The sequence below is a fragment of the Rhinolophus sinicus genome, chromosome 15 (genome assembly GCF_057876585.1).
Source record: "Rhinolophus sinicus isolate RSI-liver-muscle chromosome 15, RSI-T2T, whole genome shotgun sequence".
Lineage (NCBI taxonomy): Eukaryota > Metazoa > Chordata > Mammalia > Chiroptera > Rhinolophidae > Rhinolophus > Rhinolophus sinicus.
This window is the reverse complement of record NC_142515.1, coordinates 16881520-16905763: the sequence shown is the minus strand read 5'-3', so window position 1 is coordinate 16905763 and position 24244 is coordinate 16881520. Positions and strand designations below refer to the sequence as shown.

The window sequence follows — 24244 nt, the reverse complement described above, 5'->3', positions numbered from 1 at the left end:
AGAACCCATAAACACCGCTGGCTGTCCACCTTCCCCTCAGCTCTTCCTCCTGGTTTTATGGTCAGCAACTAGGGTTGAATTTCCCCTTTGCTGGTAACTGGGGCTGATCCCTCACTAGGAAGCTCCCAAGACATCTGACACTGATGAACAAAGCAGGGTGAGCCCACAGTCCAGTGCAGGTAAATCAATGTCCTTCCCGGAGGCCTGTTGCCCCAATTGTCAGTGGTGTTTCCTGAGACTCCAAGAGTGTGTGGTCCCTGGGAGGGGTCAGCCTAAGGGTAGGAAGTATGAGAGTGATAAACTCAGAGTCTAAGGACGTGCTGTCGGTGCTTTACATGGACAATCACATTCCCACGATGCCCCCCGAGGCGGGCGCCAGTGTTACTTACCCTGTCTTACGAGTGAGGACCCGCAAGCTCTCAGAAGCTAAACTACTTGCCCAAGACCATGACCCATAAGCGGGGGTCAGCATTCAAAGGCTGGTATCTCTGGCTCTTGAGCCCTTTGAGCCACGTGTCTCTCCTGAGAGAAGCCGCTTCTTCAGTGCTGGGGACCCCCTCTCCTATGCCTCGCCTCTGCTCCACACTCCTCCGAGGATAGGGGCTGGGCCCTCTGGCCCCGGGAAGCTCTTAGGGCTGCTCCTGTGATAGGATCTTGTCAGCATTGATCTGGGTTCTGAAACGGGGCCTCACATGTCCCTGGAGAAGGCAGAGCCCAGCCTGGTGAGAAGATGCTGGGTTGTGGGTGCCCGGGGCTGTGATCACAGCTGAGAGACTCCACTCCACAGCAAGGGAGTGTGGTGACATGGAGACCGAGTGGCTTAGAGGCAGCAAGCGCATGAACTTTGGAGCCAGAAGCTCTGCCACACACCAGCTGAGAGGCCCCGGGCAGATTTCTTCCCTGAGCTGGGTTTTCTCAGCTCTAAAATGGTGATGAGTCTCTCTACCTCATCCGGTTGATGAGGGTGAAACAAGTGTGAGTCAAGTGCCTGACACTGGAGCTGGCCCACTCCAGGCATCCAGATGTTGTCACTGCGAGGCATGTGCGGCCCCTCCTGGGACCTCTTCTGGCCCCACCCCCACTGCACCTCGTCTATTCCTGTCTGCTTCCTCGTCTTCCATCTTCATTCTTTCTCTCCCTCTTTCTTCTTCATGACTGGAGGCCTCTGAGTGGCCAGAGGGATGTGGCTGAGTGTCCATGACAGTTGGGGAGGGATCGATGACTACACAAACTTGGTGGCCTAGAACACTTCCAACCTGAAAGGTCAACTGAGCCAGGCCCCAAGTCAATCAAGGAACACGTGTCCCGAGACAACCACACCCCATACCTCTGACCTACTCACCCACCCCCTCACTCACAGGCACTTTGCCAGCGTCTCTCCTCACCCCTGCCCTCCACCCCAGGAGTTCCAACTATGGTCTGGAAGAAAGAGTTGACTGAAAAGAGACCACAGATGGCCGCTTGGAGCTGGAGAGGAGCTGCAAACTGGCTTTCTCCCTCTCCCCCACTCCCCAGCACAAGTGAAAAAGAGGCATGGAGAGGGGCCCAGGGATCGCCATGCTTGGCTGGCTGGCTGGCTTTCTGTGTGCAGGGTATTGAGGCCGCCTAATTGACAGATAGTAAACGTGGATAAAGACTCTGGGGCAGAGGAAAAGGGAGTCGTTGGGATGAGGCAGGCTGAGTCACTGGGGGGCAGGGTTTGAGGGTCTTGGGAGAAGACCAGATGGCTCCCTGCCATGTCCCCATCTGGGCCTCTGCTAACTTTAGGCTGAGTGAGCAGGGCCTGGTGGACAAAGAGTGATGTGCAGCTGTCAGGGGTTTTGGGGAGTATGGCCTGGGGGAAAGTGGAAGCAAGGTGTTCCCCCTTCTGTGTGAGGCTGGGCAGCTGGGGACTCCACCAGCGCTGTCCCCTCCTCCATTCCCTGACCCAGTGCAGGCAGAATCTTGTCCCTTCTCCACACTGCCCCTTAGCTGACCTGCTCCTGTGAGGCAGGCCTAGGGTAGCTCCACTCAGTGTGTTAATTTTTCTGCAAGGGACTGGGGTCTCTACAGCCCTGATGATGGCAGCTGTTTGGGAGAGCCGGACCTCAGCCACCAGTCCTGAGCTACTCCAGCATGACCCCAAACCCAGAGGAGCTAGGCTCTCAGCACTGGATGGGGTTCTGACTGAGGAGGAAGGGAGCTGCCTGCTCTCCTCCTGGGCTCATAACCCACCCTCACTGCAAACATGGGTTGGTTGGCTGGGTCGTGGTTTCCGTTCACCCACTTCTGTTCCACCTGAGCTGTGATGTGCCAATCAAGTCGAGCCTCACTGAGAAGAATTGTCCCTCCTGCTTTCCCTCCCTTTCCAATTGGTTCCAGCCCTTACTGTGTAGCTAAGTCCTTCCCAGAGAGACACCAAGATAAATCAAGCAAGAAGTTGTATCCCTGCAGCTTCGACTTTGGACGAGTCACTTACTTTCACTGCTCTTCAGTTTCCTAACTTGTAACTGGGAAAGGGGGTATCTCCTTGCAAAGCTGTTGTGAGGATTAATAAGGTGAGACCTGTAGAGTCCTGGGCGACAACAGAGGCCACATGGCCATCGTATCCCATGGATGCTCTCTCATGAATCTCTCCTTTTGGGCCCCTCTTTCTATCCCCTTTGTCACAGTGGCCTAGGCTCCTCACTTCTACCTGAATTCCTCTACACAGCCCCTTACTGGTCTTGCTGTTCCGCGTCCCAGCCCGTTTAGTTCAGCCTCGCACCACTGGAGAGGGAGCTTTTCACCATGTAAATCATGGTTCTGTCACTCCCCACCCAGAGTCTACGACTTGTAAGAAAAATGAAATCCAGCTTCACCTACCAGGAGCTCCTTGGGGACCTGGCCCCAGCTGCCTCCTGGCATCATTTCACATTCCCTCCACTTGCCTCACTCCAGCCACTTGCTTTCACAGCACTACGTCATCGCGCATGCTCTTGCCTAGGAGTGGCACGTCCTTCGCCAGCTCCTCCGAAAGCCAACTCTTCATCCTCCCAGGGCAAAGGGGGAGGAAACTGCTGGGGGCCAGGCACGGTGCTAAGCATTTTATTTACATTATTTCATGAGGTAGGTACAACTATCAGCTTCCACTTAACAGGTGACAGAACCAAAGTGTAGAGTGGGCAACTGCTCCCAAATCCATGCTGTCCTGTTATCACTGTCCCCGAGCTCACAGGCTAACTCCTCCACAGAGCCTTCCCCCACGTCAAGTGCAGAAGGCCGGATCCAGCTTGGTGTTTGGGGAGACAGAGTATGGAGGTGAGTTTCAGTGACGCAAAAGGTCTCTGTTCAGAGAACGTGCAGCTCAGTCCAGCAAACATGGATTCAGTGGGTCCTATATTCAAGGGACAGGTCTAGGTGCTATGCAGGGTTAAACATAGACAAGTGCCGGCAAGGAGGTAGAGAAATTCAAGTCTCCATACTCTGCAGATGTAATACACTGCAGAGAATGTAAAATGGTGCGACCACTTTGGAAAACAGGTTGGCAGCTCAAAAAGTTAAATCTAGAGTTACCCTATGATCCAGCAATTCCACTCCTAGGTATATACTTCAAAGAACTGAAAACGTTATGTCCACATAAAAACTTGTACGTAAATGTTCACAGCAGCATTCTTCATAGTAGCCAAAAGAGGAAAGAACTCAAATGTCCATCAAATGATGAATGCATAAACAAAATGTGGCATTGTGCTTTATTCAGAAAGGAATGGATACTGACCCATGCTACAACATGGATGAACCTTGATGACATTATGCTAAGGGAAAGAAGCCATGCATTGATTGTACGATTCCATTTATACAAAATGTCCAGAATAGTCAAATCCATCAAGACAGAATGTAATTCAGAGGTTTCCAGGGACTGCTAATAGCTAAGGGGTTCCTTTTAGGGGTGTTGAAATGTGCTAAAATTAGATAGTGGTGATGGTTGCAAAACTCTAACTATACTAGAACCACTGAACTGTATACCTCAAAAAGATTAATTCTATGGTATGTAAATTATATCTCAATAAAGCTGGGTTTTTTGTGGGTTTTTATTTTTTTAATGGATTAACCTAAATGCCCAACAATAAGAGACTGGTTGAGAAAATCTGGTACAACTGTTTGATAGAATATTCTGCAGTGATTTTCAGTGGTAGGTATAAAATGTTGGTATGAACACACTTTAAGATTATTGAGCAAGCACAAAAGGAGTTGAAGAACTCAAAATAGAATGTTTGATTCTGTTCTGTTAAGTAAATGTGTGTGTGTGTGTGTGTGTGTGTGTGTGTGTGTGTGTGTGTGTCTGCACAGGAAAATGGAAAGATCACTAAAATATTACAAGTTCCAGCTGGGGCAGCATGGATAAATTTTATCCTTTTGGGGGAAAGGGGATGCTCTCTGAATTTCCTGATATTTCCACACAGTAAACATATATTAGTTGTGTAATTTTTAAAAAGAGTGATTAAGAAGTCATCCACATCCCCTCCAAGGGCTCACAGTCCAGTGAGGAAGACAGACACAAAAGTTGTGAAGCAAGGCAAAGAGATTGGGAGAGGATGGAGTTCAGTCTTAGTGGGGCTCCGGGAGATCTCCTGGAGGGGATGGAATTTGAAATTATGGCTGGAAGAAGGTATTTGGAGCAGAACCAGAAAACTGGGCCAATGGCCATTGATTTTCCAGGGGACAAACGGGCATTTCTCATCAATGGTCTCCAAAGGTCCTGTGTCCTGTGACCCAGTTCTCCCCCGATGCTGGTTGAATAATTCCAGATAGCAATTTTGCCTTCCATACCCCCACAACCATTGGTGGGAGAGTGGGTACATTTATTAAAACGAGTGACTGAGCATTTGTCCAGCTTGGCCCTGGCAGCGTTTGAACAGGGTCTGGAGTGGATGGAGTTCCCTGGGGCAGTCACACTGGTGGGTGGGAGGGAGGTCCATACCTTCCCAGCAAAGTAGATGAAGACAGGCCGGATGTTACCTCTCAGTACCCTGCTGTTCCCCACCTTCCACTTTCTATTGGTCTTTCTTTTTTAACTGTTGTTTCCTCTCAAGCTGGGGAAGACCCAGTGGGCTGTGAACAGAAGTCAGAGGCTGTGAAATAAAACAACTTTCAAGATCAACAGGAAGCAGGGAGATAAATCACAAGGAGGGTGGCTTGGGGAGGGCATGTGCTGGGTTTGGCCTTATTTTTAGTGGTCATGGTGGTGATGGTGGTGGGGAATTGAGGCCAGAAGCAGGAAGCCGGGTTTCCCAGCCTCAGCTTTTGATGGTTTCCGGGCCCCCCTGGGGCCTGTGAAGAAGGGACCCATCTCTGTGATAAACCAGCTCTTTTAAGTTGTCTTTGTCTTTAAGAGGTGTTAATAAGTTCTTGTGACACTGCTGCTTCTATGAGGGGGTCCCACAAACCATGAGCAAAGCAAGGCATGTTCACTCGGGTCTGAGCACTGCCCTAAAATCGTAGCATTGTGAATGAGCCCCCAACACATACACTCATGCATGACGCTCACTGGAGACACGGGGAAGATAGCTGTCATCAGAATCTTCCACGGACACACAGTCTGTCCCAAATTAAGAATCACTATGATAGGGGGGAAAAGCACTGGACTGGGAGTCCAAAAAGAAGTTTGAATCTCAGCCTTGCAACTTATTTGCTGTGTGATAACTTGAGACAAGTTATTTAATGTCTCTGAGCCTTGGTTTCCTCGTCAGAAAATGATATCTACTCCTGATTCTTAGGTGCTAAGGAATATCTGCTGTATCAGAGTCTCTCTGAGAGGATGGGAGAGCATTCTGGGGCAAGCAAAGCAGGCTGGCAATTCAGCAGGACGGAACTGGGTTGGTTGTAGGGCTTGTAAATGATACAGAGGCACTACCACAAAGAACCACTTCTTTTTCCTCTGTTTGTCCCCCTCATACCTCTCCCTGATAGTATTCCACCCAGAACCACTCCATACACCTACCCAACAAGCATCTTGCTCCTTTCTGCTGAACTTTCTAGCTACCACATATTTTAATTTGTGTCCGGACTCCTCCAGAGTACAGTGAGTGCATCCAGTGGTGAGAAATGGTCTGGGAGGGAAAAGGGCAGAATGGAACCGAGCACACCTGCCAGAAGTTTGGCTCTGCTGAGTTGCGAGACTTCAGGCAGCTCAGTCTCTGTGAGCCTCCATTTTCTCACCTCTAAAGAAGTAATTAAGAGTGCCTTCCTCATAGGGTCTTGTTTTGAAGATTAAACGGAGTGTTGCATGTAAAGACTTAGATGAGGTTACCTCTCAACGAGTCTTGAATCTTAGTTATTATTTTTCTTCTTTCCCTGGCATGTGGAGTGCAGCACTGAGTAGGGCTTCAGCTCCCAAAACTCAGCCATCTCTTATTTCTGCCCTTCCCACCAAATCGCCTTTCTGAAAGGCACTCTCATGACGGGCTTGTTCTAAACGGGAGCACTACATTCCCATCAGCAATGAATGGGAGTTCCGGCTGCTTCACACCCTCACCAGCATTTGGTGTTGTCTGTGTTCCAGATTTTCGCCATTTAGTGCCGCCATTTGCAACGGTGTCTCATTTTTGTTGCCTCACTTCATATTTTTATTGAACAGTGCTGCTCTGGACACTGGGATACAGCAGTGAGTGACACCCACTGAATCCCAGCCCACGTGGAGATCCTATTTTTGTGGAGCAAGATAATAGAGGCAAGTCACACAGTTCCGTTGGCTTCTCCCAAAGAATAAGGCCAAAGACCCGTTCCTAACCAGCGACTGCATAAATGAGAAGTCTCTCCAGAATAGACAGAGACAAGACAGTAGGGACAGTTCAGGGCTGCCCTTACCCACCACTGGAAAACACAGAGAACACACATCAGAATCATGAAGAAGCAAGCTGGTGGGACCCCACATCGTGTGCTCCAACATCCTGATTTTACAAAGGTGGGGACAGACTTGGGTGAGGCCTGAGGCCCGTGCCTTACCTAAGGTCACAGAGCCCATTTAAGACAGGGCAGAACGACACCCCATGTTTCCTGAGTCCACTTCTAGGACTTTATCCTACGCACACCCTCACCAGTGTGCACAACGACTTAGATACACAATTATCCACCGCAGCATCACGTCTCATAGAAAACACTGGGAATAATTCATGTTTATCAATGGGAAGTGAGTTAAATACATGATGATGACTCCACAAAGGGACATAATAGATACAGCAGTAAAAAAGGGTAGGAAAGCTCTTTGTGTACTAATAGGGAACATTTCCAAATCCACCATTACGTTAAAAAGTAAGGGCAGAGTATGTTAATTTGTGTTTAACATCTAATGTGGCTGGGGGTGGGTTTAATACATATCTTTCTTTGCAGATGCACAGATACTAGAAACTGGTGCAATTGGTTGACTCTGCGGAGGAACTGGGTAATTTGACAACTGGGATAGGAAAGAAATTTTTTTTTTAGGAGAGAAATTTTTTTATTATATATTCCTGTGTTTCTTTTGTATCAAAAGAATAAATGACATGTTCCAAAAAACTAATAAAAGAAACCAGCAGAGTTGTATCACAAACCTGAGCATGCGTTCCCCAGCCCAGGATGCCTGAACCAGAGCAGGCGCTGGAAGTCATGGGAGTGGGTGGTTAATCTGTAGGCAGAATTGCTGTGTGAGCTACTTAATGCCTGTTCAGGAGTGGAGAGGAGGGGAGGACAAGGTCTCTGTCCCCTTTTTACCTCTAGGGAGGCTGAGAAGCTAAAGGTTCTTCAGGCTGAGCTTTGAACTCCTGGGACACTTGGCACCCTGCCACTGTCCCTGAATACAGCTCAGGGTGGAGGTGTGGCTTCAGCCCTTCAGGGAAGTGGCCCTTCCGGAGCCCACGGGACTGCTGAGGGCTCCCCATCTGAGAGAGAGTCAGGAGGCGTGGCTCTGGCCCAGCTCGGCCCCAACTGGATGTGGGAAACCAAACAAGTAGGGGAACTCTCTGTGCCAGCAGTATACCCATAATACCCGCCCCGCTGGCCTCACAGAGACAGGGTGAGGATCACGAAGAATGTGAAGCAGCCAGGCCCTGGGTGGTTTATGGGGAATACCAGTGATCCCATAAGGGAGTAAATGGCTCTGTGGTTTAAAAAAAAAAAAAAAAAAAAAGGCTGGGTAAACAGAGTGAATCAGGCCCTTCAGTGCAGACCTTCTCAGAGCCTTGAACATGCTCAATGCATTGTGACATGTCAGGTGTGGCTATAGTATATATCGTTTCTCAAATTTATCTGACCACAGAACCACTTTGAAGGAAATCTATCCAAATCTCCCAGAATAAAAGTAATCCATGGAAGACTCTTTGAAAAATGCTGATTAGATGAAAGTAGGGTAGACACAAAACACTATTCAAAGGCACAGTGGTAGAGATAATGACTGCAATCTAAATTCCTGTCATTAACACATCCTATTCGGTTTCCCTGCTCACAGTGCTAGGTGTTTTTAAACTGTGGATCATAAACCATTAGTGGGTAGTGAAATCAATTTAGCGGCTCAAAACCAGCTTTAAAACAAATGAATTCGGATAGAATAGAAAATAACAGAGTGCACTGCATTTAATACAAGTAAGTATTGTTTCCTGAGACACATATACAGGCATGTACAAGCTGGGTTGTGACAGAAAATGTTTCTTATTGTGGGTTGTCGGCAGAAAGTTCGAAAATCACTGCTGCGCAGCTCCTCGACCCAATAGAGGGGAAACTGCCACGTGAGGGTTGCCCCCATCTTCCCACTGAACCTGGGTGACTCTCTGGTAAGGGCTCTGGGGACAGGGGCCTCTCTCTGGCCCTGTGATTGTGGGATAGATGTTAGGATTAGCAGTGTCACCTTGCTGGACCCAGAGAATGACAGAGGCCCCCATTGTTATTCACTGAGCTCCAGAAATGCAACCGATCTTTTATTCCTTTTTCCGACACTGCTTAGAGCCCCAACCAGAAAGTACCTTTCTCCTGGGAAAACAAGCTTGTGGGGCTTCAGCTTCTTGGTTTTGACATTTAGACATTCAGAAAGCAACTTCATGTCTGAAGACTTATTTTGACTTTGTCTCCAGCTGTTGGATTTTTCTTTTTCTTTTTTTATCGTTGTGCCTTGAACTAAGTCATTTCCTCCTTCTGGTTCTAATTCTCTGTGTCAGGTGAGTATTGTTTAAAACTTTGGGGAGTGTTGCACTGACCAATGAGAAGAAACATCCTGTGAATCTTTATTTATTCCTCAATTAAAGTGTGCTGTCCCAGCTCAGTCATTGACTAGCTGTGTGACTTTGGGCAGGTGACCTGCCCCCTCTGTGCCTCTGTCCACTGGGGGTAATAAAATCTGCCTCATGGAGAAGTTACAGGGATTAAATGACACAGTCTCCATTAGACATTTATCACAGTCCTGACGGAGAGTAAGAGCTCAATTCAAAACTGATTTAGTCACCACTCCTACTGCTTCTTATAGTGTTAACTCATCTGTTTACTTGAAACTTGAGGTGATCTGGGCCAGTCCTTTGTGTGTATCAAGAGACCTTTCAAGGTTTGTGAAAGAGCCTGGAGTGTTCAGAAGTGGGTCCCCAAACCTCCAGACTTCCCAGCTTTCTTTCACCTCCCCCTGGGTGGAGTGAGAGTCTCAGTGTCATGAAGATTTCAGGTGGCTCTTCTGTGCCTCCGGGGAGCACTTGGAGCCTTCTGCAGGTGACCTCAACCTGCCTTCCATGTAGAATTTGCCCAGGACTTTCACTGAAAGTCCTGCATCCTGGGAACCCCTGACCCCTGATAGGGGCAAACCGGGTCAGTTAGACACTCCACTTCCCAGTTCCCCTGCAGTGGCCTCTATGCCCCCAACCAGCACTCACCCCCGCCTCTCGCCGGAAATCACCCCCTCCCCCCACGACACTCTGCTGCCCTGCCCTCTGGGCTGAGCTCTGGCTCCCACAGTCCTTGACTTCAAATGCCCCAGGTTCACTGACATTTTTCACTTGATTCGCCCACTGTCTCAACTAGACTCTGGGTCCCTTGAGGCCAGGAACTATGTCAAATTCAGGCTTGTGTCCCTCACAGCTCAGAGCAGAGACTCAGCAGGAGGCTCGGTAAAGGCCAGCGAGTGGCTGCACCTGCAGGTGAGAGAAAGGGCGGCGGACTGAGCTCTGGACGACGTGCTCAGCGTCAGGGAGGAAGCAGCCGGGAGGGAGTTCCAGGGACTAGCTCCTCTTCCCGGCCCCGCGGACAAACCCAGGAGCCCCGCCCCTCTGGGATTCTCCGCGATGTCATTGCCCAGGCGGGAGGAGGATTAACCAAGAGTCCTCAGCTTGCCTGCAACTGCCAGCGGGGAGAATAAGGTGGACTCTGACCTTGGTTAGTCTTGGTCAACGGGCCACCTCATCAGGAACACCTGAGACTTTTACTTAAAACACTTCAGATGGACGCCAACAGTATCCTTGGGGGTGGGAATCAGCTTTGACAGGTGATTCGGCTGTAAACTGAAATGTAAGACCCCTGAGATCTAGTTGCAGCGCTTCCTTCACCTGCCCCACTCCCAGATGTCCTCCTGAACTCCACCCCGGCTCGTACCCCACCAGAAAGGCAAATGGAGGCCCAGCTGTTTCAGGGCAAGGGGGCAGGTGTGAGATGGAGCTGCCCAATAGCACGGGTCACTCAGGAAGAAAGGTGTGGGGTTGGCGAAGGGGGAAGGGAAGCTTCAGAGCAGCCCCGCCCAAGGCCCAGGACTGTGCTCCCTCGGTCTAATGTCTAGTGCATGGTCTTCCTGGAAGCATAAAGCCAAATCTTTGTTTTCAGGTTTTTTTTTTTTTTTTTTTTTAATTAATCCTTAGGTATTGTAAACGGGACTGCAAAAGAGGATTTCAGGAGAGCCTCAAATCCCCTGAGGTTGGGTGCACGGTTGTGGATGTGTGTGCGCTTCTCTGGAATAAGGCCGTGGAGGCATACATCAGAGCTAGCGCAGGGTCCGTTCCAGACCACCGTAATAAAGTGAGTATCGCAATAAAGCAAGTCCCAACCTTTTTGCTGGTGGAGGGTCTTGCCTTCAATTTGTAAAAAAGGTGACACCCATGAAGTGTGATAAAGCAAAGTACAAGAAAGCAAGGTATGCCTGTATATGTATATATGTATAAAACGGGTAATGATACAGACTTTGGAGTCTGACTTACTGAGTATAAAGCATGGCTATACCAGTTTATAACTGTTGACACAAGTCACTCAGCCTCTCTGAGGCTCTGTTTTCTCATCTGTTAAATGGGGAGAATGAGAATACCCTTTAGGGTTGTCGGTAGGATTAAATGAACACAGTACATAGAAGGCACCTAGAACAGTACTTGGCCCATGTTCTAATGTAAACATTGCTGAACATTAACTGTTAATAACAAAATAACAGCTTTTGGCACATCTTCAAAAGTCAACGATTCAAAAGGAGGTTAGGAAACACTGAATTCTCTGGGGGCCTGAGAGGCAACACAGTGGGTGTTTAGGAAAGTGGTGGTCTGAAGGCTCTGCCAGGGAAGGTGGGGCTGGGGACAAGTAGCCTCCCCTCTCTAAGCTGATTAACTCATCTGTGAAATGGGAGCGATCACTGTTACTTATTTCAAGAGACTTTCATGAGGATTACCTGAGAGGCTGCATGGGGGAGCCCACAAAGCCAGCACTCAGGCTCAGCAAGCACTCCCATCATTTTGGTGCTGCAGGGGTTCCAAGGAGACAGGATGTCTCTACAGTATCTCCTCTACTCGTATCCCAAAAAGCCATCTCCGTCCCCCGAAAGCAGTGGGAAAAACGGTCCACGGAAACCTCCTTCCCTCCATTCATGCTCTCTGATAAGGGGTAACCTCTCCTCTGCAACGGCTGGTTGCTGCGAGGACAGGCTCTCACTGTTGGCCTGGTGTGGAGAGAATCAGTGAACGCACCTCAGAGCTGGAAATGAAAGGCCTTCTCCCTTTCATCCCCTCTCTTCCACTCAGCAAACCTGGCTTCCTCTGCTTTCTTCCCCTGGCTCCCAGGGCTCCACGTATCTCTGGGGCATCAGGGCGGGCTCTAAAGACAGCTCAGGTGCCCTGGAGCCATCAGAAGGTGCCAGAAAGTCTGACACCTTGGTTTAGGGAGGAACTGCCTAAAAATAGAAACACCAAATCTCAGGCCACACAGGAGTGGGGAGCCCTGAGAGGGCATCGGGTCCAGGTTCCTCTCAGTGCAGGACTCCCAGGTCTTGCTTAGCGCTTGCCTAAAACAGACTCTGGGGCTCTCCCCAGAGATTCAGCTGTGGTTCTGGGGTGAGGCCTGGGGAGCTGGATGTTGAAGAGCAGCTCAGGAGATTCCTGTGATCAGGCATGTTACAGCATCTCTTGAATACCTCTGGGAATGGGGAACTCACCATCCCCTCTCGAGGGGCAGGGAGAGGATGGACTTAATGATTGAGTGTGGACTTTGAAGCCACATGTGGGTAGGGACCTCAGCTTTTCTAGATGCTAACTCAGCCACGTTTAACCAGTTACTTAAGTTCACTGAGCTTAATTTCTCATCTGTGGTGTAGGGACACTAATGAACTGCAGGCATCTACTTCCCAGGTGATCAGGAGGTTTACTTAAACTGGTGTAGATAAAAGTACTTAGCATAATGCTTGACACTCTCCTCAATAAATGGCAGCTGTGAGAATAATAACACTAACAAGAGAAAATAGTCTGGCATTCTTTCTTGTGTTAAGCTGACACTTGCCTCCTACTACTTTCTCTGCCCTCTGAAAACCCTCTTCCCCATCTTTTTTGTGACAGCCCTTTAGGCAGATACCACACACCATTTTTTTTCTTTCTAGCTTTATTGAAGTGTGATTAACGAATATGTCATATTTATTTAAGGTGTACAATGAGATGTTTTCTATACATGTACACTGTGAAGTGGTGACCACAATCAAACTAACATACCCATCAGCTCACAGTTGTCTTTATATGATGAGAATACTTGAGATCTCTCTCAGCAAATTTCAAGTGTACAATACAGTACTTTAAACTGTAATCACCATACTTACTGTACATTAGATCTCCAAAACTCATTCATCATATAACTGAAAGTTTATACCTTTCGAACAACATCTCCCTATTTCCTCCGAACCACAGATCCTGAAAATCACCTTTACTTTCTATTACTATGACTTTGACTTTTTTTTTTTAGATTCCACATACAAGTGAGATCATGCAGTATTTGTCTTTCCATGTCTGGCTTATTTCAATTAGTATAATGCCATCCAGGTTCATCCATGTTGTCTCAGGTGACAGGATTTCCTTTTCTTTTTTTTTTTTTTTAAGATTTTATTGGGGAAGGGGAAAAGAACTTTATTGGGGAACAGTGTGTACTTCCAGGATTTTTTCCAAGTCAAGTTGTTGTCCTTTCAATTGTAGTTGTGGAGGGCGCAGCTCAGCTCCAGGTCCAGTTGCCATTGTTAGTTGCAGGGGGCACAGTCCACCGTCCCTTGCGGGAGTCAAGCCAGCAATCTTGTGGTTGAGAGACCACTGGCCCAGGTGGGAATCGAACTGGCAGCCTTCCGTGTTAGGAGCACGGAGCTCCAACTGCCTGAGCCACCAGGCCGGCCCAGATTTCCTTTTTTTAAAGGCTGAATAATATTCCATTGTGTATATGGGTATATATATATATATATATATATATATATATATATATACACATACATCTAATATTATACATAAAATATATAATAGTATACATATAATATATATTATATATACTATATACATACACACATATGTTATATGAAATATATAGCCTATAATATTATATCTATATATATACACTGTATATACACAACAGACTGTATTTTCTTTACCTATTCCTCTGTCTATGATACTTACGTTGTTTCAATATCTTGGCCACACCCCACTTAATTTCCCTCACCCCTACAAGGTTTTTCTGCCCCTTGAATGTGAGAATCCTCCAGGCTGAGTGGCAACGTCCCAGGTTCAATTTGAGGAAGAGGCAGAGATCTTCCCTCAGACCTCCGGTAGTGCCCCAAACCCCCAACACTTCACATCTTTACTTCCAGAAGGACCCTGTAAAAAGGTATGTGACCCAAAGAAGGGAACAGGTAACTTAGTGGCAGCCAATAGCTCATTAGCACAACTTAGCTTTAGAATGTGTTGGAGGAGAGTGAGGTGCCGAAAGAAAGGGCCCAGGGACCTAGGCTCTCCCTGGGATCAGCATGCAAGGGGCCTGCAGCAGCTGGCAAGCCAAGGTGACTGGATCCCAAGTGACCTCCCTGTGCTGAACAGGCTCCCTCCCCACCTCTAGCCTCCCATTGGAGTCCACGTGTGCCCCATGATCTCTGGAGTAATTGCTCCCTCTTTTCCCAGGAGGGAGAAGGGCCCCTGAAAGCTTCCCATTGACTGGTCATCATGAGATGGAGGCCACTGTGGATTTTTTTACAAGTCTAAGGAGAGCCCAGTATCCTCCCCTGGGTGTAGTGGTTGAGAGCAGAGGCTCTGGGGCCAGATTGCCCTGGTGCTAATCTTGCCTCCACCATGTAACCTTTCTAAGCCTCAGTTTGTTCACCTGCAAAAAAGGGATAATAACTTGTATACACCTCACTTGGTTCCTTTGAGAAATCAATAAGAGAACCCATATAAAAGTATCTAGCAAGCCTTTGCCACTGTTACTGGTAGAAGCTAAAGCTACTCTCTAGCTGTGTGGGAAATGGTACAAATGTGAGGTGTCTTTTGCTTTGTTCACCTCCACCTTCCCGTCCCCCTCCCTTTGACCAGCCACAGTCAGTTTGCCTATTTCCACAGCTGGGAAATATTTGGTCTAACATCTGGGTGTCAAAGCATCACATGGGGTCATCTAGAGCCTGCGGGCTGGCTGGGGAGGTTAGAGCAGCTGTGTGTCCATGGATAGAGACAAAATTCTGGACCAAGGGTTGGGGCTCTGCCACTACTGTCCCCAACCCAAAGCAGCTGCTTGTGTAAAGCTGTTGGAGTGATGCCACCTGGGGCTGTCCCTTGAGCCCTGTGACCCTGTGTTCTGCTCATGGCTGCTACTCCAGGAAACAGATGATCAGCCTCCATGTCCTTTGCTCTGAGCTTGCAGCAGGAGACCTTGGGTGCCCATGTGCAGGCCTGTCCCTGGGACAGGAATGGGTGTGGCTTTGCAGAAGAGGTTTTCTGGTGACTTGGGAGATTGCGGGAGGGAGAGAGAAGGAATCTTTTCCTGACAGCCTTGGGCTAGGGACTTGGCACAGCCAGGGCTGAGTTTCCTTCAGTTTGCATTTGAGCTATGGGAGGTAAAGCTTCATGTGTGGTCCTCCCAGGGCTGCCCCGAGAGGGTCCCGCCTTGCTGCTTTCCTCCCAGCCCATTTATTGTGTAGCTGCTGTGGGCTGCTGGGGCCACCAGTTTTCGTTTTTGTTTTTCACTTCTGACAAAGAAGCCTTCCTCTACCCCCACACTGCACTGAGGATCAGTCAACTTTCTAACAGAGATGGGAGATCAGAGTCAAAATATGAAACCAGAAAAAACACACAAAAAAACTCTTATCCTGTTCCCCTGGCGAGTTTGCTGCAACTTGCTGAAATATTCCTGGTTTGGAAAGTCCATGCTCACCTCCCTCCCGCCTGGGTCTAAGAGCAGTAACTCTGACACCTAGGAGAAGGGAAAGTGGGGGGGGGGGGGGGTAGTGGGGGTGAAGGATGGTGTCCTGTCTCATAAGGACTCCTCTTTGGAAGACAAGGGTCCCTCTTGGAAAGCAGGATATCCATTCTCTTTCAGGCCTATTGATTCCCCACTTGAAGCCTTGGTAGGCTCCTCAAGGTTCTGAGCTGGGAGGACCCCCATCTCACACAAAGAGCCCAACCCTGCTTTTGTAGATGAGGCACCTGAGAGGAAATGACTCACCCAAGATCCAGCCAAGTGGATCCTAGGGGGAAATCACACCTCAGGGTTCAGAATTGGACAGAGCTGTGCCCAGATCACTACTGTGTGATGCTGAAATACAAGCGATCTTTCTGAGATAATGTTCATCCATATAAAATAATGCCTCCTTTTGCAGGGTTGTTGTAAAGACGAAATTACTGTTTACCATGCCTGGCCCTTAATAGGTCATCAATTAATCATCCTACCAGCCCCGCCCTCCCCTTACCCCCACATAGAGTTATTAGTCACTCCCTTCTCTGCCCTGGTTCCCACAATACTTGTATTCCTCTCTTAGGGCACTTTTTCATTATTTTATTATAATAATTTATTTAAGCCTGTCTCTCCATCTCTGTGAGCACCCTGAGAGAGTTAGAGGATCATAGAGGCACCTACAGCCCCATTCCGTTCTTGTGCTTGTCCCAGCCTGAGCCCCGAAACTCACAGACAAGTGCCTGTGTGCACACACCCCAATCCTTTCATAACAAGATGGCAGATCATCATAGAGCTTTGGCCAGTGGTGGCAGAGATGGCATCAGTGAAGTTGGGTACAAAGTCTTTGGCTTTCTGGTCTTGGCTTCTCCCCTGGGGGAGCGGGACCTGCCCCTCTTCCTCAGTGTCCTGTGCCCTTAGGCTCTTCTTCCTCCTCCTGTTTCCCCCATTGAAATGTGAAAATGTCCCATACAGCTTCAAGTAAGGACTGGGTTAGGATTTGCACGTCTAAAGAAATTGAAGTCTTTCAACTCAGTGCTTCATAAGAAGTATGGTCCTAGCACCACAGGTGTCACGTGGCAGGCCGGTTGGCAAATAGTTCATTGCCTGAATCAGAATCAGGTGGTGGGGACCTGGAATCTGCATATGGATGCCTCCAAAGCACAGCTGAGAATAAAATTTGAGAACAGACAGGTTATGTCTCAGGATGTGCATTTTAGGACACTCACCTCTGGCTAGAGAAGGAATTCAGAGGGGAAACATGCACGGGCCTCCCTTGAAGCCCCAGATACATCCGACATTGAACATCCTGATGATAAAACTTGGCTTCTTTGAAGCAAACTGGGTGCCCGGCTCACCTTCTCACTGCTCATCTTTGTTCTTTGTCATCATTAATAGTGCTATTTATATTAGAACACAAGACTAAAACACTTGAACGCAGTTTGAGGACCAGCCTTCCACGTGCTGAATAAGCAGCCAACTTACTGATGTATTTGAAGGACACCAAAAAGAGCGCCCTGCACTCTAAAACTCTCCCCCAGCGCGCTGTGTCTGAAATTCCATCATAGCTACTGCTTCATATTTTGGGGTATGGCTAACTGTCCCTGGGAGTGACAGCTCAGTGATGATCCATCATTAAGCCACTCAAAGTCTTGAAGAACCTCAACTATTCCTAATTCCCTCCCCCCTTCCCCCACTACTGGGCACTTCTTTCCTTCTCATTTGCACTATTGGTGTTTTGTACAGTGTTCTGAAAGCCAGATGGCATGTCTCTCTCTGGCTACTTCCTAGATTTTTTACTGCATATTAAGCCAACATGACCAAAAAGGTAAATCATGCCCATTTACCTTAAAACAACTGCTATTTTTATTTTGTGATGTGTTCCCACAGTCATTCCTACAGTGCATGTAAGATTTTACACAGGTGTAACCAAGGCTTGGAAACTGTTTTGCATGCTTAATTTGCTCAATATTATTTCATACGTACTTTTCCACGGATCTACTTAAACTCCATTATTATCCTTCTTAATAGCAAAGTAATATTTCATCACTTTGATGAAACAAAATTTGCTTAACCAATCCTCTTTTATTGGGCATTTGGGCAATTTCCAGATTTTCATCACTGTGAATCACACTGCTATAAATATCTTTATACAAATAGCTCTTCAACTTTTGACCAATTTTCTGGAAATGGCTTCCCCAGAAGGGCTTCCCCGGATGGGCTTCCCCAGAAAGGCTTCCCCAGAAGGCCCCATTTGGATTTTGAGCCCCTGGAAGGCAGGAATGATACTCACTATTTCTCTGACATTTTGCATCTCCCATGCCCACTTCTGAACCCCGGATCTTACCCAGGACAGAAAGCTGCCCGCTGAGAGGATCCTCACCTGTGCTGACTGGCATTGCAGGTGGGCAGCCCTGCCTTCCTACTGTTCTCCGAGAAAGGGGTTGATGGTTTTTATTCCGGAAGCACCCTAACCCTAACCCTTGAAGGAGTCAGCTGCCGGGACACATTGTCCAATGGTGGTGGCGGAGGGCCCTCCCAACAATTGCAAAAGGAAGGACCTCAGAGTAGTAGGCTGGCTGCTCATATGTCAACCGCAGCGTGTGACTTGGATAGTTCTCCTTGAGAACTCTTCTGGGTCCTTTTATTTCCTGGCAGTGTTGAGGACAAGAGGAGGTTCGTCACCTTAACAAAAAGGCTCCTGGACTGAAAATGCCCAAGACCTCGGTGCTGAGCCAAGGTGAGGTCTGAGTTGTGTTTCCAGGCCATCAGGAACATTTCACTTTATGCTGTATGCTTTCAATAAGCAGAAAAGCGGAGGTTAGTGTTCCCTTCGCGGGACGCTGCCTGATCCCTCAGCGCTGTAATAACTGGTATATTGGGGGCAGCGTGAGCCCTAGGAGTCCCAGTCCTGCCACATACCCACTGTGTATAAAAGGTAAACCATTGACCTCAACAATTTCTTTGGAGGTTGTACAACGGGGACAATGCTGATCCTCAGGCCCTCCACGGAATTATTGTAAAAAATAACAGTGTGTACGTAAAAGTGCTTCCCAAACACTAAGTAAATTCCATGGGTTCCTGCTGTTATTGGCATCTCATCATCACTGGCTAATTGGAGAACACTTCCTTTGTGCTTCTGAATGGAGCTACGACGTGTGCCTCCTCTTCAGAGCATCAGGTAGCTGAGCTTAACAGCTCAACCTAGTCAAGAAAACTATGATTTCAATCTCCATGTATTAAATGTTACTTTATGTGCAAGACCCTGAGTTTCCTGTGGAAAGAGAAAGAGAATATGGGCATCAGACTCTTCTCCAGACATCACTTTATTCAATTCGTACCATAATCTTAGATGATAGGCGTGATTTCCATGTGATAAAGGTCCTATCTCGTACATGCCGTATTTGAACTCTGGGATTTAAACTCTGTCTGACTTCAGGGCTTATGTTTTTGCCCTGATACCTTACTATCTTTCTGTTCCTGGAGACTTTAGTCTAGATGGGCAATGGGTTAAGACATATAGACAGTGAGTACTAGAGGAGGGAGAAAGTACAATAATAGCTTACTGTATGCACCAGTTAGTTACTGCTGCATAACAAACCACCCCCAAATGCAGCGCATTGCAGTAATAAGTATGTAGTTGGCTCTGGAGCCTGTGGGTTGGCCAGGTGGTTCTTCTGGTCTGGGATAGCCTCACTCATGCTCCCGTAGTCAGCTGAAGGTTGCCTGTGGGTTGCTTCATTGATCATTGTTGGGCTTTCTCACAGGTCTGGGGCCTCAGCTGGGACAATGAGGCTGACTCATCTCTGCCTCTCGTAGTCTCTTATCATCTGCAGGCTAGCCTGGGCTTGTCCTCATGACAGAGCCAGGGCTCTAACAGAAGTGAGTAAGACCTCTTGGGGCCTAGGCTCAGAACTGGCCCACTGTCACTTCTGCTGGTTAAAGAAACAAGGTGACTCAGACTCAAGGGTTGGAGGAGTAGATTCACTGTTGACTACATTGCAAAGGGCTATATACAGACAGGATATTAATTGAGGCCATCGGTGCAATAAATCTGAAATACAATAGTTTTGTTCTACATGCTTTATCTACATTGAGGCATTTCATCCTCATAACATCTCTTTGAGATGGAAACTACTTGAAGCCCCAGTTTATAGATGGGAACATTGAGTTACAGCTTGATTAAGCAAGTTTGCCCAAAGTGGTACAACTATTGTGTGACAGAGGCAACACTGGAACCCAGAGCCCACTCTCTCAGCCACTCGTGCCTCACAGTGAGGTGCGTTCACAGCAAGACACTCCCCTGGGGAAGGGCAGAAACCAAGGTCATCGAAGGAGGTGGGACAGGGCACACAGCACTGAACGCCTGACTGAGCAGCTCAGGCAGGTGATCAGCCAACCAACTTATGTGACCTTCTCCTGAGGAGATGCTGAGGGTAGAGGTAAGGGGTCTGGGAAGACAGCATAGGTCAGCATGGACCGTCGGCCCTCAGAGTCCTGAAAATGGTACTTTTGTTGCATTTAATTTTTTAGAAAGCTTCCCTGGCTGGGACTTCCCGTGTCTGGCTCTTCTGCAAGCTGTTTGTCTGGGGGAGAGCTGGGAAGCCCTTGGACCTCAGAGGCCTGGACTGCTGCTCAGCATTGTCACAAAAATAGCCCTTCTCAGGGAAGGCAGGTACTTCCTCTGGCTGCGTTTCCCTTCTTAGCTCTGCCTGGCCCTCAGAAGAAACGAGACAAGCACTAACTGCACACAGGATTGGGACGTGACTGGTGAGAGGGCTCTATGGGGACTCACCAGTAACAAAGGGAGGAAATGAATATGCAGTATTAGTAATTATACTGTACCCGTCCCAATTTGTATTTCAATATGTCATTTCCATAATAAAACTGCCAAAGCAAGAAACTAATGATGTGAAGTCAAGTCAGGGAGTTGGGGGAGGAATGGGGAGACAGGAGCTTTTTTTTTTTCCTAATAACAAAATTGCCTTCAGTGAGAAACTCTTTGATGGCAGACTGGCTGTTTACAAAGTAGATGTATTCCAGGAGATGAAGCTGCTGCCCAAGGCTTCTATGGAGAAAGAATCAAGGTCAATTGTCCAACTGTTGGGAGCTGCCCCAGTTCGATAACCATGTGGAGTTGTGTTCCAGGGCAGGGATGTAGCCTGCAGGACCCAGGCCAGCTCAAAATTGAGATGGGCTTGGACTTTGGAAAGTCCATGAGATAAAAGTGGGAGCAGGCAACAGCCTTGTGAATTTGGCTGTCCCTTCCAAGGCTCCCAAACCTATTTTATTGCTGAAACCCTCCAGGCCTTTACATTTGCTGTTTCTTCCACTTGGAGTGCCCTTTCTTTCCTCTTTTTTTGATTCACTGCTGGTTTGTTTTTACTCAGCATTTGGTTACTTCTCTAAAAGCCAGCCCGACCACCAGTCTCCAATGACAGATTCCCTGTTCTGGAGGGATCAGCTCTCTCCACAGGTTCAGATGACTTCTGCAACACTTACCACAGCACATGGTAATTGTCACTTCACTTCTCCCATCCCCCACGGGACTGTAAGCCCCTGAGAGCAGAGAGCCCTGCAGGGTGAATTGGAGCTGGGATTGGGGGTGGAACTTCTGAGGAAAGTGAGAGGGAACAATGGTTGCAGTCGTCTCCTCCTCCCCAATGGCCAGCCAAGAATTACCCGGCTTTGCCCAAAGTTTATTTCCCCACTTATAGATAGAATAGAGTATGATCTTCAGGAAAAAAAATCACCAAATAAGTGTCTGGGCATGAAAAAATAATAATAGTGTCCCATAATTGTACCATGCTTTACCAATTACAGAGTTCTTTGTGTACCATTTCAACTGGTTCTCTCAGACCAACAGTGAAGTAAGCAGGCAGGTATTATAATTATTCTAATTCCACAGAAAGGAAGGAAGGCTACAAGGATAACTGACCTGTCCAAGGTGTGTGTGTGTGTGTGTGTGTGTGTGTGTGTGTGTGTGTCCAAGGAGCCGAGAGTGCCGAGAGTTGAACCAGGGTCTTCAATTCCAATTCCAGAGGTTCTCCCACTGATCTGGAATGTGTCCCAGGTGGTTTCATAAAATAAACTGATCATCAGGCTTTGATGTTACCATAGCAGTAGAATGAGAGGGCTTAAGTTACCTTTAGATCAAATTTTTGAAGAAGACAATACAAAAAGATTTAAAATAATATATATAGGAAGAAGTTGCCTTTTCTGAAGTTGGCAATGGATGAGTGTCCTTTAGAAATACCCTGTAGGGGATTCTTATCTTAGAGCCAGAAGTTTGGGCTGAATGAATGAAAATGAAGGAGGTGTTCTAGCTGAAGAGACCCCTCCAGCATGAGTTTTTCAAGTTAAAAAAAAAATTATGTATTTAGTGCAATCTTTAATTCCTTTAAATTTCTCTTTTCATCCATTGTCTTGTTCCCTCAGCCAAAAATCACACTTTAATACTTTATGTTATTATAAAAGATAAAACAAAATCAACCAACTAGCAAATAAGAAATATTTCCCCTCAGCTCCATCTTCTTTTTCTGTCCTGAAAGATCTGCTCACCAAGATGAGCTCTCCAAACGCCCATTACAAACAGGGCCCCATCCACTCAGCCAGGGCTAAGTCTCTGACGTGGTTTACTTAAGAGGCGTGTGGTAGGCAGAATAAGGGCTACATCCTACAACGTCCACTTCCTAATCCTCGGGACCTGTGAGTAAGTTACCTTACATAGCAAAAGGGACTTCGCAGATGTGACTAAGTTAGGGATCTTGAGACGGGGAGAGTAGCCTGAATTATCCAGGTGGGCCCAATATAACTTCATGAAAAGGGAAGAGAGAAAGAAAGAGAGATTGTGAAGATGCTATGCTGCTGACTTTGAAGACGGAGAAAGGAACTACAGTCCAAGAAATGCAGGCAGCCTTTAGAGGTTGGAAGAGGCAAGAAAATGGATTTTCCCCTAGCCCCCCCCCCCCCCCCAGGAACATATCCCTGTGGGCACCTTGATTTTTGCCCAGTAAGATCCATTTTGGATTTCTGACTTCCAGATATACAAGATAATAAATGTGCACTGTTTTAAGCCACTAAGTTTGTAGTAATATGTTACAACTGCAATAGGAAACCAATCCAGGGCCCTTCACAGTTTTTCTTCGACCTACCTTGCCAACCTCATCTCCTGGTGACTCCCCCTTCACACACCTGGCCCAGCCACTCAGTCCTCGGGTCACAAGGACTCCCCTCATACAAACCGTTCTCTTTCACACTTCTATGCCTTTGCAAAGGCTGTTCAATTTGATTCAAATGCTCTTCCTCTTTTGACTGCCTGTGAATTCTGCCTCGTCCTTCAAGACTGATCTCAAGTGTCATCTCTCTGTTTAGGGTGATCTAGCTGTCCCCTGTGCATCTGTCTCCCTTTATTTGAGCCTCTCAGGTAGGTTCTATGCATTTTTGGTCCATTTTGTTTATTGCTCTGTCCTCTATACCTAGTAGACTTTCAGTAAATACATGTTGAATGGCTTCCCTAATAGAGTGAGGGATCCTGCCGCCTAAACTTTTCCCTCTTTCTATCTCAGGCATCTAGCACATTGCCTGGTACCTGGTAACTCTTCAAATACATTTTTCGATTGATTAATTAATAGCAGTAAACCATAGTTGAAAAATAGATGGCACTTGGGGGCAGCTGGTTAGCTCAGTTGGTTAGAGTACGATGCTTGTAAGACCAGGGTTACCAGTTCAAAACCTGCACGGCCACCGTGAGCTGTGCCTGCCACAACTGGATTGAAACAACTACTTGACTTGGAACTGATGGGTCCTGGAAAAACACACTTAAATAAATAAAAGGTTTTTTTTCTTTTTTTAAATAGATGGCTCTAAAGGCTCATCTGGTTTCAGAAAAGCAAAACTTTGACTTCTCCCCTGCTTCCTGGAAAAACTGAATCCTCCATGTCAAGACAGCACACAGAGCAACTTGCTTGGTGCCTGTTTCCACTGGCTGTGCACTTACCATGTGTCTGTTGCTTTCACACACATTCCCCCACAGTTTCTGCAGAACAATCCTGTGTGGTCCATGCATTTATGCCCCCTTTGCCTAGGAAGCAACTGAAGCTCAGAATCATATTCATACGATCAAGAGCTAGTCAGCCTTGGAGGCTGGAATCCCATTCACGTCTCCTAAGGCTACTGCCTCGATTTTTTTCTGTCCTGTTTTCCTGCTTGTGGGCTGACCAGCAGTCACATGGACTGTTATCTCTCTCCCTCAAAGCTCTGCCTTCTGCCAGTGTGTGTGGGGCTAGGAGGAGGAAAAAAAGGAGGTGGTGATGGGCTGTATTTAAGTCGCAGACTGTATTGATAGCTATGCTTGAGTGTGTGCAGACTATCTCCCAAAGGAAACCAGGACACCAGGAGGCTGGATGGTGGTTGTCCAGGAGTGGGAAGGAGACACCCTTGGTTTATTGGGTCATTATGTGTCAGGCACTGTTTTAGACACTGAGGATACATCAGTGGGCAAGACAGATACAATATTTTTTTTTTGAATGTTTTTTTTTTTTTTTTTTGTATTGTTTGAATGTATCCATGTATATATTTCCCTATCAAAATAAAAATAACCATTTTTTAAAAGATTTTATTGGGGAAGGGG

At 47.4% G+C, this 24244-nt stretch overlaps 1 long non-coding RNA gene across 1 annotated transcript; it reads left to right on the top strand.

Annotated features, from left to right (window-relative positions):
* Positions 1 to 9916: 9916 nt before the first annotated feature.
* LOC148755163 (uncharacterized) lies at positions 9917 to 23041 on the top strand. The gene is made up of 3 exons (XR_016018814.1): positions 9917 to 10106; positions 10818 to 10974; positions 22987 to 23041. It is a non-coding gene; the product is annotated as an uncharacterized LOC148755163 (long non-coding RNA).
* The last annotated feature ends 1203 nt before the right edge of the window (positions 23042 to 24244 follow it).